This window comes from Cryptotermes secundus, unplaced genomic scaffold (assembly GCF_002891405.2).
Source record: "Cryptotermes secundus unplaced genomic scaffold, Csec_1.0 scaffold284, whole genome shotgun sequence".
Classification (NCBI taxonomy): Eukaryota; Metazoa; Arthropoda; class Insecta; order Blattodea; family Kalotermitidae; genus Cryptotermes; species Cryptotermes secundus.
Genome location: NW_019719361.1, coordinates 440,072 through 455,474, shown reverse-complemented (window position 1 = coordinate 455,474; position 15,403 = coordinate 440,072). Strand labels below are relative to the sequence as shown.

The 15,403-nt window shown below is 41.1% G+C and overlaps 1 long non-coding RNA gene across 2 annotated transcripts in view; it reads left to right on the top strand.

The window, feature by feature from the left end:
• Window positions 1-15,403, top strand: part of LOC117282335 — a 300,835-nt gene that overhangs the window by 281,234 nt on the left and 4,198 nt on the right. For both annotated transcript variants that reach the window (XR_004513056.1, XR_004513055.1), the window contains one exon: window positions 3,939-4,039. This is a non-coding gene — a long non-coding RNA (uncharacterized LOC117282335). The remainder of the gene's footprint in view (window positions 1-3,938; window positions 4,040-15,403) is intronic.

Here is a 15,403-nt window from a genome sequence, read left to right as displayed (position 1 = left end):
ATTTTTATTATTATTATTATTATTATAATAATAATTCAATTCTTTATTATTATTTATGTGCCGAGTCAACAGCCGCAAGGCCAATTACAGACAGAGCACAGTGCAGATGAAAGTAATTACATTATAGACAAACTTATTAAAGTCAAATACAAATTACAGGTAAGCACTTGGAAGAAATAATATTGAAGGAAAGTAAACAAAGAAACAAATAAATGATAATTATAACAGTAGTAATAATTTCATTATCATTAAACTAAGTGTTATTAAGAATTGAGTAATTGAGTAATCATAATAATAATAGTAATAGATTTATTACAAATCAGGATTACTATTAAGATGGGAGAAAATTAAAATACATATATATACAATAACAACAACCACCTAACAATGATGTCTTCGTCTCCAACCTGCAGACCACTCCTCACAAACCTCCTACTTTCATTCTATTTGCTTGTATTTTCGCTACAGCATCCTTCCAATCGGGCGTTCTCGGTTCGTTACCCAGTGCGCATGCGTCTTCTAGACCTGCTTCTCCAGTAACACGGTTACGTGTTTATATGAACTAGCAGAAGCACATCGGCTGTGGCATGTACGTGCGTAGGCCCGATATGTATGTGTTGTAGCCGACCCACTGCGGGCTCCGAACTAAAGGCCTTCGATCTGATACGAGTATATTAGGTCTCTGCCTTGTAATACACAGGTCTCAGGATTGCAGCCCATACATTAACGTTTTTAAAATTTATTTGTGCGCGCATGCGTATGAGTGCATTCGTGAACCCATATATGTTTTTATCCATGTCTTCATTGCCTTTCTTCCACCGTGAAGTCGGTCCATCTATATCTGTGTAAATTTAAACGCCTGAATAATTCGGCCCTTTGCGAAATTTTGACTAACTCATGAACCGGCGAAAGATCTTGGTGAGAAGATTAGAAAATGGGCAACATTGGCCAATTATGAAGTATTATTTATGCGTTATTTGAACGTGTTGACCGCCTCTGTGGTCTAGTGGTCAGAGTTCCTGGCTACAGATCCAGAGGTCTCGGGTTCGATTCCCAGTGTTACCAGATTTTCTGAGAAGTAGTGGTTCTGGAACGAGGTTCACTCAGCCTCGTGAGAATAATTGAGGAGCTATTTCAATGAAATTTGTGAAGTTTTATATGTGCATCAATTCAACATATCGACAATTGATATATTAAGCATACTTCAAAGAGTGGGCGTTGTCTAACGTGATACTAGTCTAATATTGTGGCATGCAGACCCGTTGCTAGGCAACGACTGCAAAATAAGTAAATATACAACTGCCGTTACTAGACAGCGGCCCGTAAACAGCAACAGAGGAATGGTGTTTTCTACGCGCTCCGTGCCGAGGTATCATAAATAGGGCAAGTTAGCCGCAGTGAGTTAGATAACCGCTGGGGTTCGGTTGTGATTTGTTGCTCTCAGAAGCTGGTATCTGAGGCTGATATATTTCGGGAACCCAAAGGAATGGGAACGTCCGCCGTTGGAAACCTCTACCAAACAACGGCTAGTGAATCCGTGACTCTGTAGAAACGCGCTGTATCCAAAGAGTCCAATAAATCCGTTCATCAATCCAAACCCCGTCTATAATCACTCTAAAATCACAACAATATGAAATTCATCCCACAACTCTTAACATGAATATATTCATAGCATCAAATTTTATAGCCGTTTCTTGAGGTTTGTAGATGAAACACGCCAAGGCGCATCCCCTCCTAATTATGTGTTCATTTCATACACTTTATGCATAGAACACATAAAAACGAAAGTGATAGAGAATTTATGTTAAAAAGGATGAAGTGAGAACAAGATAGGGGAGGTAAAGGCAGGAATCTGCATGAGCAAATTGCTGTGGTGTTTGTAGCATCAGTTCCCTAGATGATGCCGTAATACTTTCCCCTATCTTCACTTTCCTTCTTCATTCTCGCATATATTGTTCCCCGCTGCTTTCACTTTGATGTTCCTAAATCGTATTTTCATAAGGCGACGCGTTACTTACGGTGTCTCCAGCGAGGCCCCTAAACATGAGCTTCACGTTAACCTGAACAAAATTACGCGCAAAATAAAGACAAAGGGTAAAGATACGTTGAAGAATCGTACAAACAGCGGTACTAACTTACTTACTCATGGAGCTGAGCCCTTCTTGAGGAGAAGTCAAATCTGCAGCTACTCTAGAATTTCCCAGCATTTTATGGAACCCAAAGGTTCATTACCGTGTTCACAAGAGCCCTCCACTGGTCCATATCCTGAGCCAGATTAATCCATACCATCCAATTCTATCTCTCTAAGATCTATTTTAATATTGTCCACCAACCTACGTCTTGGTCTTACCTGTGGTCTATTTCCTTCTGGCTTTCCCACCAATATCCTATATGCGTTCCTCTTCTTCCCTACTAGTGCTACATGCCCTGCCTACCTCATCCTCCCGTATAAACAACGGTGAAAGATAAACAGCGGATTATTTTAAGATGAAAAAATATTGAAATTGTGGACTTATAAGTAATGTGGCTTTTTTATTGCAAGATTTAGTACAAGATAGAATTAACTGACTGGGAATAGGATGTAACATTTGTGAACACGTCTTTGAATCTTCAGTTTCCATAAAAACTTAATTTCTTTAGCAGCAGAAAACTGTTATTTCTTCTAGGAAGTTCGTTCTCTTTAGTTATTTATTTAATTAACTGGAGGGTTAAGTAACTTTTTAATTAATTAGTTACTGAATATCTCAATTAGTCGATTAACTTTGTAGTCATTTAGGCGGTTGGTCAGCTAGATAGATTTTCCGTTAAGTGACTGGTTAAGTTTATTTTATTTCTTAAGAATATAAACACATTTTTGTTATTTGTTAAATCATTGTTAATCCAAGTCTCTCCGATCCGTTCTGAACGCACCTTGGTACACAAACAGCCACAGGATCCATGAAGATATACAAATGAACACGGTGCTCAGCGAAATAAAAAGGGCAATACCAGATACTGAATAACATTAGAAAACCACACTAACGCACTAGCAGTAAACGTACTAGGCAATAGCGAAACTATACATAGACTGAAAAGGTACACCGTCATAACTCTACCGGACAGACCTGAGTAAAACCCGAACACAAGATTTAAAATGATACCTAAGATAATAAAAAAAGGAGTATAAGAGTTACGCCACTGGGCATAACGCCGAGTCTCTCTCAGATTGCTTATGCTGGAATGTCTGACGTCATGTGAGTACACGTACGTTTCAATGCATTCGAACTAACTACAGGTCGAATATTATAGCATATTAAGTTGTGAGGTTATGAAGCGGACAAGGGAAGCGACCTCTAGATATAACGAGCAACTGGAAGACATGCTGAACGAGCTGTCATGGACAGCTGAAAAGGTGTGGTCCTTCAGGCTCATAACTGGGTGGTTTCATTAACTATCCGATATAAAGCAAACGGTCCATAAAAATAAAACCTTATAGACATTAATTTAATGTTATGAGGAATGACGTTTTAAAGAAACTGATAAATTCTATTTAAACTTGACGTAAAAAGGATTGAATTGAACCGATATGCAGGCCTTACTTACTTGCTTACTCATGGAGCTGAGCCCTTCTTGAGGAGCCGCCAATTCTACAGCTACTCAAGAATTCCGCAGCATTTTATGAAACTCGAAGGTTCATTACCGTGTTCACAAGAGTCCTCCGCTGGTCCATATCCTGAGCCAGATCAATCCAATCAGTACCATCTCATCCTATCTCTCTAAGATCCATTTTAATATTGTCCACCAACCTACGCCTTGGTCTAACCTGTGGTCTGTTTCCTTCTGGCTTTCTCAATATCCTATATGCAATCGATATGCAAGCCTAACAAAATTATGTGTACCTGACAAATTTCGGTATAAAATTTAACCGTCACTTCTCATTTAAATCTTTTTCATTTTAGATTCGAGCTAGAAACATGGCGGCCAAACAGGCCAGAAACAGGACTCCACCTGTGTGTGCTGACTGTGAACTCGTAAAGGATCACGAAAGAATTGAAGAAGGGTAAGTGAGAGTTGCCTTCAATTATCCTATTCTTTATCCTAGTATCAGAATATAAACAAGGACAAACAATGAAATATTATCAAATTTTTATACTGCGATTTCTTCCTCTTAAAACAAGAATAAACTCCGTGACCTGTAGTCCGCAAGCGAACTATACCGACCGAGCTACCGCCGCTTGCCGGCAAATTTAGTGCCAACTTTTGCGGATAGAGATAGACAACGGACTTAAGTAGGAGTAATACATATTTTGAAGAAGCGAAAACCTCTGTTGTTTCTTAAGACAGGGGTCACAAAACGTCACGCCACATTTCCTTACATAGAGCTCACTTCACCTGTATAATTCATGAACGCACCTTCCTGTTTGTAGTAGCACAAACGTGGGACTATCAGTCAATTAGTTTGAAAATAATTTATCATTTGCACAAAAAAAGAAACTAGTAAACATACAATAGGCCGGTCACGGTAGCCGAGCTGTCTAAGGCATGTACTGTCTTTGTTCGCTTGGAAACCGGGATCGTGGGTTCGGATCTGTTTCCTGTGAGGTACGAACTGAATTCTTATATATTATTCTTATGCACTGCCGGTCACAGTAGCCGAGCGGTCTAAGGCTTGCACTGTCTTTGCTCGCTTGGAAACCGGGATCGTTGGTTCGAATTCCATTCAGGGCATGGATGTTTAGTTTGTGTACAGGTAGAGGCCTTGCGACGACCTGATCACCCGCCCAAGGAGTCCTACCGAATGTGTAAGATCTAGAAAAACCGAAGTGAACGGAGAAGTTTATGGAGGTAGGCCTAGGCCCACTGGGGCTGTAGTGCCAAGGAAAAAAAAACATATAATAGACAAGTACACATGTACTCGACTTGTGTATTTAATATGTTCTGTGGTTCGAAGCAATGCGAAAACATATGAATAAACAAAATATGCATGCCAGTGTCTACTTTGAGTTCCTCTAGCACGGTGATGTATTCATAAGCACGATAACCAAGATTTTCTTTTTGCTCCTGCAAGATGTAGCAGCCGCATATGACGTCAGGCTTCTGTGCTCTGCTCTGGATCCACCATCTTGTATTCAGTATGAAATATGCATCAGGAAACTTCACAGGGAATCTGATATTGCCAGAGTAAATAAAGAAATGTACTTCATTTCTGCTTTTACTCCAGTGCAAAAGTGACCTATGCCTTCGCCAACGAGTATAAGAAAATTGCCCCTTAATAGTGAACGGGAATATGGAAATAAATGAATAAATACAGGATCATATCCGTGAAGATGCAGTCCAAATTTGTTGTTCGCAATTTTGGATCTCTTTGTCTTAAAGCTCTTTTGTTCGGTTGAGAATTCTTCGTTGACAAAGATAATCGACACAAAGATATTTCTACTCTGTTTTCTTAAACGTGTCATACCGAAATGTGATCTTTATTGTAATATGTGCGCTTTATATCATGTAAATGTTCATCTCATGCACAAAGTAGCGCTTTCTAAGGAAAATGACATCGAATTTCATGTAAAGAATGAATATTAACGGAACAATGCTGGCCGTAATTGTATTCACTACTCATATTTTTATATAAGTAAGTAAAGGTATCCCTGTAACAGGCGGTGAAGGCCCATAAGGTTGTGAGATATTTGAGATGTTGAGGTTCCCACATTTTCTAGACAATCGGCTCACAGATGGCGGTAATGTTGTCAGCCTTACGCCCCGGCAGCCCTTTACTACCCAAGAAAATTCCTGGTACTCATTTCTGTTAGAGACTCACTCGACCCTAGGGCTATAATGCGGCTGGAAGGATTAGGCCAATTGAAAAAATCCACCTCATCTAGACTTGAACCTGCTACCTTCCGGCTTGTAGCATAGTGCCTCAACCAACTACACTACCGCGTGCCCCCCCCCATATTTTTGTGTATATTCTAAATACCGAATTTAATTTAAATTCCTTCAGAAAAAGAATACCAATAAACGAACATGGAACCAATGATTATCATCCATAATCGTATAATTGAAATACATCATTTTAAGGTCCATATTTTGACCTAAAAATTAGCCATAATCAGGCTGCCGATTGGATTGTTCGATTCAGTATTTTATAAAATTAATTACTATACTTACACAACGACCTATGTGGGTGGACAATATTAAAATGGATGGAATGGTATGGATTTTTTTATCTTGATCAGATTAGGGAACGGTGGAGGGCTCGTGTGAACACGGTAATGAACATTCGGTTTGCATAAAATGCTATGAATTTCTTGAGTAGCTGCACAACTGGCAGCTTCTCAAGGAGGACTCAGCTCCATGAGTGAGTGAGTGAGTGAAATGACTGTATATATTTGAGTGTAATTGAACGTGAAGAAAGTACATATTTGAGTGTAATTGAACGTGAAGAAAGTACGAACGACGTCATAATGTACGTGAACAAGTATAAAGCAGGTTGTGATGCTACACTGAGTGAATGATAGTTGAGAGGAAACACATTAAAATATAAAATCAGAAGAGGAAGTCGGCCTCTTCCAGGGGAAATATTAGTTGAGGAATGAAGACATAGAGGGCAGCACTGTCTGTTCCATGATATACAAACGCGGAGAACTGTGGACAAGCCATAGAGACTATACTTCCTTGCCACCTCCTCACAGGTTCTGTGTTACTGTGAAACAGAATGCATTATGGAAATCCGGCGTGTCGAGCTGCGAAATGCGTACTTCGGGGCATGTTTGTCTTTAACAGAACTGGAATTGTTTACTGCAAAGTGGAAGCTGTATGCCCTTTAGTTTTATGAGCTCGTCACTTGTTTTACACTAGAGTTTAAGTGCGCTTTCCTCCCTCACCCTACACAGAGAGACCGCCGCCGGTACCCTCACGGAGCCGTAAACCAGGGCACGTAACTATTCTTATCAGCGCAAGAAAGTGCAAGCGTTTCGGAGGGTGAGAAACTGACGGAAAGCTCGTTGCAGAGCGGGTCAGAAATAGCATTACAAAGGGTACAACGATTTGTTTGTCGCTTCTTTTTTACACCCTGCATTCTGTATTCTCATATGTACTCAATCATATTCTCATCTGCATTTTTGGTGGTGTGTTTGTTTGTTTATTAAATTACTTGTTAACTAGTTTAGCTATGTAACTCTCTATTCCCTTTCTCTCCTTCCAACCATCCATCCTGCTGTCCAATCATTCGTCCATCCGTCTGTCCATCCACCTGTCCATACATTCGTCCACCCATCCATCCGTCTGTCCAATCATTCGTCCATCCATCTGTCCAGTCATTCGTCCATTCATCCATCCGTCTGTCCAGTCATTCGTCCATTCATCCATCCGTATGTCCAATCATTCGTCCATCCATCTGTCCAGTCATTCGTCCATCCATCCATCAGTCTGTCCATCTGTCCATTTGTCAACTCTTTCATCCAAATGTTCTCTTTCTTCTCATTCATTTTTCTCCTTTCCTTATTTCTTTCAGAAACCGAATATTTTTTTAAATTGGTTTCATACGCTTCTCTATGTGGTTCTGTATGGGTGTGAAACTTGGTCTCTGACATTAAGGGAGGAACATAGACTGAGGGTGTTTGAGAACAGGGTGTTGAGGAGAATATTTGGACCGAAGAGGGATGAAGTGACAGGAGGTTGGAGAGGACTGTATAATGAGGAGCTTCATAACTTGTACTCTTCTCCAAGTATAATTAGAATGATCAAGTCAAGGAGGGTGAGGTGGGCAGGGCATGTAGCACGAATGTTGGAGACGAGGAATGCCTATATGATATTGGTGGGAAAACCAGAAGGAAAGATTCCACTGGGAAGACCAAGACATAGGTGGGTGGGCAATGGATCTTAGAGAGATAGAATGGGATGATATAGATTGGATTGATCTGGCTCAGGATAGGTACCAGTGGAGGGCTCTTGTGAACCTTCGGGTTCCATAAAATGCTTGGAAGTTCTTCAGTAGCTGCAGATTTGGCTTCTCAAGAAGAGCTAAGCTCCATAAGTAAGTTAGTAATGAGAGCATTTTCTTTGACACTGTCGGGCTCAGAGCAGTCTTAGCACGTCACTCTGTTCGCACGGAGCGGCTGCGTGTCCTGAATGTTAGTTACGAAGAGTAGCTGCATATTGTTATCCTACAGCAGTAGCTGCAGACACGGAAGGTAGAGAACCAGCTGCCCCTGTTAACACGGGTTATCGGCCTGAACAATGCAACTGAAAGCGATCGTTCAATGCAAAATGGAGCATCGATTTTCAATATACACGTCAGTGCTCGTGTCAAACGAGTTGATACTTTCTGTATAAAAAGAGGAACATTTCGACCGCCTCAATTTTCAGTGACAGAATTCAAAAGCTGAGCTGGGAATGTGAGAGACATTGAGAAACACAATGGGAGACTTTAGTGCTCGCAGTAAAAGAACCGCAGTTACCAGACATTTTGTTGGGCAGTCAAAGTCAGGACTTGGTAGTCAGTGAGTGACTGAATTAAGTTAGCAGGCAGTTATTTGATCACTCAGACAGATTTACATAATTCATTAGACAGTCAGTCAGTCAATTTGTTAGTCTATATATGTATATCTATATATAATATATGTACATCTATCTATGTATCTATATTTATATGTATATCTGTATATATATATATATATATATATATATATATATATACGAGTATATATATATGCAGCCCTTTATTGGACCTTGGACCCTTTTTCAGTTCCTTGATCTTTTTACACAGACGGTAGGACTCCTTGGGCGGGGGATCAGCTCATCGCAAGGCAGCTGTCTACACACAGGACAACACAAATAGAGAATAGAAACACACAGTCATTTATACCTTGACTGGGTTTCGAACCCACGATCCCAGTGTTCGAGCGAGAGAAAACTGTTCATGCCTTAGACCGCTCGGCTACTGTGATCGGTAATTTGTTAGCCGCATAGTTAATTAGTTTATTCTTTACCCTGCTAGTTAATCCGTGAACTATATACTGGATTAGAACGAACGTTATGGTAAAGTATGTGGCATTCCTGATACACATTCGCGTTAAACCTTCAGCCCGGAGTGTGGATATGATAACTGAAGTTCCTTCGTCGGTACAAAAATCAAACTGTAAACCATGACAACGAATTAATAGAAGAGCTGTACACCAACGGTCCAGTGACAAGAACACTGAACAGAACATGGCCCCAAGACATCTTCAATCAATGAAATAGACTACGTGTAGGAGAAACATCACTGGATGTTTCCCTTGCAAGCTAACCACCTACAGCACATTTACTTAATGCTCTGTAGTGATGTAGATTGTAAAAAAGAATAATAATAATAAAAAAATAGGTTCCTTCGTGAATTTCCATGGTCTCTTCAAGCAAATATGGGGATAGAACTTCAAATTAGGACATGACCGCTTCCTTCCTAATCCTTTCCAAATCATTATTCACTGATCGTTCCCAATTTGAAGGTGTAGATGCTAAAACCTGAGCTGCTTTCAGTCACTAAAAATTAAGTAACCCTATTTTGTTGTATTCTGTTTTGTAACTCACTGTACTTAGTTTTCGGGAATAAAATAGTATCTCAACTGTAAGTTAAACTCCGGAGCCTGTAGTCCGCAAGCGAACTATACCGACCGAGCGACCGCTGCTTGTCGGCGAAGTTAGTGCCAACTTTAGCGGATAGAGGGTGTGGAGTGGTCAGCGAAACGGATCCCCACGGCCGTTAATCTCGGTTTTCTAGACCCGAGCCTCCGTGTCCTTGATATAGCTCCTCAATTATCATCACGAGGCTGAGTGGACCACTTTCCAGACCCACTACTACTCAGAAAATCTGGTAGCGCCTGGAATCCATCTGGATCTGTAGCCAGGAACTCTGATCACTAGACCATAGAGGCGTTCTCTCAACTGTAATTAATTAAATAAAAATAATAAGCAACCTATAAGGCAGTTGTTATATTTTTAATATAATTATTTAATGATTAAATTAAGGTACGCCGGTTCAAACCCAGCGGAGGTCGTGGAATTTTTAAGCGCGGAAAAATTCAAGGAACAAGTCCTCCGGGAGGGACTTTAAGCCGTGGGTCCCGTGTCGTAACTTTACGGCACGTAAAAGAACCTCATGCCTCAAGGAGGCCTCTGAGCCAAATTATAAGGACATTTCCCGCCCAACAATAGTCTCTAACGCCTCTGGTAGATGGGGAAAGCATCTAGATACCGCTGAGCCAGTAGAGGCCGAACTCGCTGGCTGAGTCGGGACTGATGGTACGCACCAGTATCGGTAGGGTATAGAGACTGGTAGAATATCACAGGGGGACGTACAATAGACCACTGGTCGCGGTGCATGGGGATACCCAACCCCTCCAACAATAATAATAATAATAATAATTAAATTAGTTACTTTAGTAATTCGTTAAGTCATTGTGTTACTTGGTCAATTAAGCAGTACTGCTTCTACTTTGCCAGGCAGTTAATGTGTTTAATTTTGCAGCGCTGGTCGCCATATTTTTTTTAATTTCCCACTCGATGCATAAAGTATAGTGACATGACATCTCTACGAGGCGTCTTTGCTCATTCACATTAAGAGGCTTTACTTAAGAGCATTACAAGGGCCTTGTATGCCGCTTCAATGGCAGGAGGTCCGCTATCCCCAATACATGGTCAGTGTTAATGATTTATTTTGTTGAGCTCTTGCACAGGCGTCACTAAGCTCCAATTAGTTGTTGCTTCTCCCTCTTCCCCCACCCAAGCAGCTGGAGGTGCAAACTGAACCAGTAGGACTCTGTTTAACACATAGAAACCCTTTACCATTTACTCTCCTGTTCCTTCGTTAAGAAGGTGAAAGGCTCTTGAATTTCGACACACACTGTGTGGTTCTGTATTAGTAATATTATATTGTTGCTCCCTGCCGCACTTCGCTTATTGTTCAACAGATGTCACTGGATTACAGTTTTACCTGCAGCGCGTCCTCCTTAACACAAAAAAGTGAAGCTATCCCTGCAACAGGCCGTGGAGGCTCATAGGTATGTGAGACGTCGACGCTCCCGCATTTTATAGACAATCGGCTGACAGATGGCGGTGAGGTTGTTAGCCTTACGCTCCGGCCGACCTTTACTCCCGGGAAGATTCCTGGTACTGATTTCTTTTAGAGGCTAAGTCGACCGCAGGGCCATAATGCGGCTGAAAGGGTTATGTCAATTGAAAAATCCAGTGACCTCATAGGGAATCGAAGACGCAACCTTACGGCTTGTAGTATAGTGCCTCTACCATCTACGCTACCTCGAGCCCCCCGCATCCTTCTAAAACTTATCTAGAAGCTTCTGTACATTGCGCTACGTGTTTAGACTGACACCGGGCATCATCAAGCTTTTAAGGAATTGTTGGGGGAAACTGCTGTTTCCGTTTCCTGGTTCTGGTATTGGATGTGTAGTCCCGAGGTTTTGGGTGGGTCTTCCTGTCCTGTTTCTGTTTCGGTATTTTCTAATACCACAGCGTATTCGGCAATAACTTGGAACTTTCATATATCTAATTGGTAATGTGACTTAGGGTTGTTAAGGGAGGAACATAGACTGAGGGTGTTTGAGAACAGGGTGTTGAGAATATTTGGACCGGAGAGGGATGAAGTGACAGGAGGTTGGAGAAAACTGCAAAGTGAGGAGCTTCATAACCTGTACTCTTCTCCATGTATAATTAGAAAGATCAAGTCAAGAAGGATGAGATGAACAGGGAATGTAGCTCGAATGGGACAAGGAAGAATGCTTATAGGATATTGGTGGGGAAGCCAGAAGGAAAGAGGCCACTGGGAAGACCAAGTCGTAGGTTGGTGGACAATATTAAAATGTATCTTAGAGAGGTAGGGTGGGATAATATGGATTAGATTGATCTGGCTGAGGATAGGGACCAGTGGAGGGCTCTTGTGAACACGGTAACGAACGTTCGGGTTCAATGAAATGTTGGGAAATTCTTGAGTAGCTGCAGAATTGGCTGCTCCTCCAGAAGGGCTCAGCTCCATGAGTTACTAATATGACTTGGGCAGCGCCATACTTCAAGAGGTTAGTCGATGGTTCCCACAGCGGCGGCCCGGGTTCGATCTCCGGTCGGGTCAAGTGAGATTTATGGTGGACAAAGTGGCGCTGGGGCAGGTTTCCTCCGAGTACTTGGCTTCCCCTGCCAATATTCATTCCACCAATTGCTCCACAATCACCCTCACCTATCATCTGGGGCTGGTACAATAGGCCAGAAGTGGCCGCAGTGCAAGGGACTTAGTCCCATCCTACTAGTAATTAAAAAAAGTCATGTGACGTAGGGCTGTCGATCCAGCTACATCCAATCTTCTACTACCGACAATGCAGTTGTGGAATCGAAAGTTTCTGAGATGGAAGTGACGATAAAGTCCTTGAATATTTTGTGGTGTTACGTAAAGGCTACTCGAAAAAATTACTATTTTAATTTTTTTTAAATAAAATGTAAAATATTAATAGAGTAAATATACAGATTGGTAACGTGGATGGCCAGAGCGTTGCTTGGAAACGGCTAGGTAAACAAACCTCAACAACAGAGAAACTTTTCTGTGTTATCCACGCTGCGATCTTTGCTATGCAATGGTTCGGTAAACACGTTTCAACAACAGAGGCTGTTTTCCGTGGGGTCCTTGCAAAGGAGTTATCTTAAAAACAAACAACGCTAGGATTTAGTTCTGACCTCTGAGTTCTCGGTAGAAGATAGCCACGGGAAGTTCGTATACCTGTGAAAATTTAACATGTGATTAGAAGGCTTCGTCCGTGTGTAATACTTGGAGTGTGTAATTCAATGAGACTGTTGGAGTTCTGCGATTTAGCTGTGGTGCCTGGAGAGGACCAGTGTTTGTGTAAATCAGCGATAGCGTTGTTTATCCTGTATTTAAACGTTATTAAGAGAAATTTTAACGAAGGTGCCAATAAATCCAATCATCCGAAATAGAACCCGCCATTTTCATCACGCCTTCAACCCTACACGTGATAGTATTCTAATATTTTATTAGCTTTTATCAAAATATTTATGTAGAACATTTATTTATAAGATAAGCACTATAATGCTTTGGTCTTGTACAAATAAGGGATAGAACACAAGTATCAATAATAGAGTTAAAATTACATTTCTAAGAAAATAGACTTATGACTGAACCAAGAACAAGATGGTTAAGCCCGGTATTAGAAGATATCAGGAAGAGAGGCATGAGGTGGAAAGAAATCAGTAAATTAAAGTTTTCGGGAGATAGAAGCTATTGAAGACATTTCATTCATCGAACCATTTAAACCAGAGGCGGTGCTGGGAGATGATCACTTCAGTTGATATGGACTACACTGGAACAATGAAACACCGCTTTGAAGTGAAGCCCCAGTTCGCTTTGAAACGTTACCTTGATTGTATCTAGAGTAGCTAACTGAAGCTTGACCCCTCGAATACACACCCTGGGTTCTGAACAAGAAGCGGACAATGGCTACAGTTCAGGCGTTGCAGAGGCCCGGTACGGGAGCCTCCTCGTTGTGCAGAAGCTATCAACTTGGATAACTTCCCTTTCTCGCGGTTAACAAGTCTTACTACTATTATTATTTTGCGTTTTGAAATACTAACATTTCAGAAAAAAAACTGTGGCTTCCATAACGAAGAATATCAACAACTTTTTCACTACAGAGTTGCCATTCTGAATTCCATGAAGCTATGAAAATTAGTTCGAAATGTATATAGGATATTGATGGGAAATCCAGAAGGAAAGAGACCACTGGGAAGACCAAGACGTAGGTAGGTGGACAATAGATCATAGAACGATAGGATGGGATGGTATGGATTAGATCGATCTGGCTCAGGATACAGACCAGCTCTTGTGAACATGGTAATGAACCTTCGGGTTCCATAAAATGCTGGGAAATTCTTGAGTAGCTGCACAATTGGCGGCTTTTCAAGAAGGGCTCAGCTCCATGATTGAGTGAGCAGCTTACGTTACCTACATCCATGATCATTTAATAAATACTAAGCCCACGTCCTGAACATAATGGCTCATGGTCAGCTAAAGGAATATATATAACTCACATACATATCTGCAACATTATGAATAGAGATGTTTACGTCACACATGATGGATTTCTTAAAGTAAGCACATGTTTCTGAATATTGTCACTTATTTAAGGGTGACTATAGACGCGGTATGGGTTGGATGCTAGGTTTATTGATCTCCACACTTATAGCAACAATTTCTCTGCCGTTTTATTGCAGGTTACCTAGCAATAGCCCGGATATTGTTGATGTTTCTATTCGTTTCCGCCGGAAGGTGATTACGGAGCCGTTACTAAGCAACGGCTGACGTCCACAGAGTCACGCTTAGCGATGTGTCTGTGCGCAACAATATTTATTTCAAAGTAATCATCTATTATCAGATCCTTAAACGTTTACCATAATCTAAATCAAATCCTACAGCTTAGGAAATTCATTCTTTCATCAGTAATCTGTCATACGACAGGTCCACAGTCTCTTCCAAAACAGTTTCTCCACTTGATGCGATCTAGAGCTTTCTCCTTCAAATGAATATATCCTCTTCTGTCCCCAAGGTCATCCAGCATCTTCTTACGTCTTCTGGATCTCGCATACATGGTATCTCTGTTTTTGGAAAGAGATTATCCAGGAAAAGTGATAATGTGGTAGTTTTTCCATTTGCTTTCCACATCGCAGTACAACAGCCGTTCAAACCGCTCTGGTCACGCCTGTTGCTATACGAACTTGAACCATCTCGAGTATCATTTGCTCTGTGCTTCAAGTCGCTGCTGATGACGCTGCTTCCGGCATCAGTTTTTGGTTTTTTGGTGTGTCTCTTCGTCTGATGCCTACCTTTTGACCTGTCCAGCAAGGGAGGCCCTGCCAGTAGCTACGCTACCGCTGGTATAGCTCTCAGAGTCCTTGGCGTACTCAAACCCCCTCACCACGATAAGGTGGAGACACCAACGAGGGGGGCTTAGGAAATATAAGCATAAAATAATAACTTATACGAGTTTGACTTCTTGTATTTCATTATCTCATATATCTCAAGGACATGAGGTTTGTAGTTTTTACAGTGAAGATTATCAAAATTAGTTTTCTAGTGTTTGATGCAGTGTAATTTGGTACATACCTATCAAACACATACAAGGCCGTTTTCTTGGTCGCAAAACATATGGAACAAGTGTAATTGGCCTGAAATATTTGTTTCATTTCTTTCTGTAACTTCCCATGAAGAAATTTGTCGCCCCGATAAACATTTAGCGTGTAAGCGCTAGGATTACGATTGGGATATTCACAGAAACACGTGTAATGCGTCCGTTATTGTTGCATACAAATTTTTAGAAGATCTTCCCAATACCAAATTTCATCAAAATCCGTTAAACTGTAGTTATTATTATTA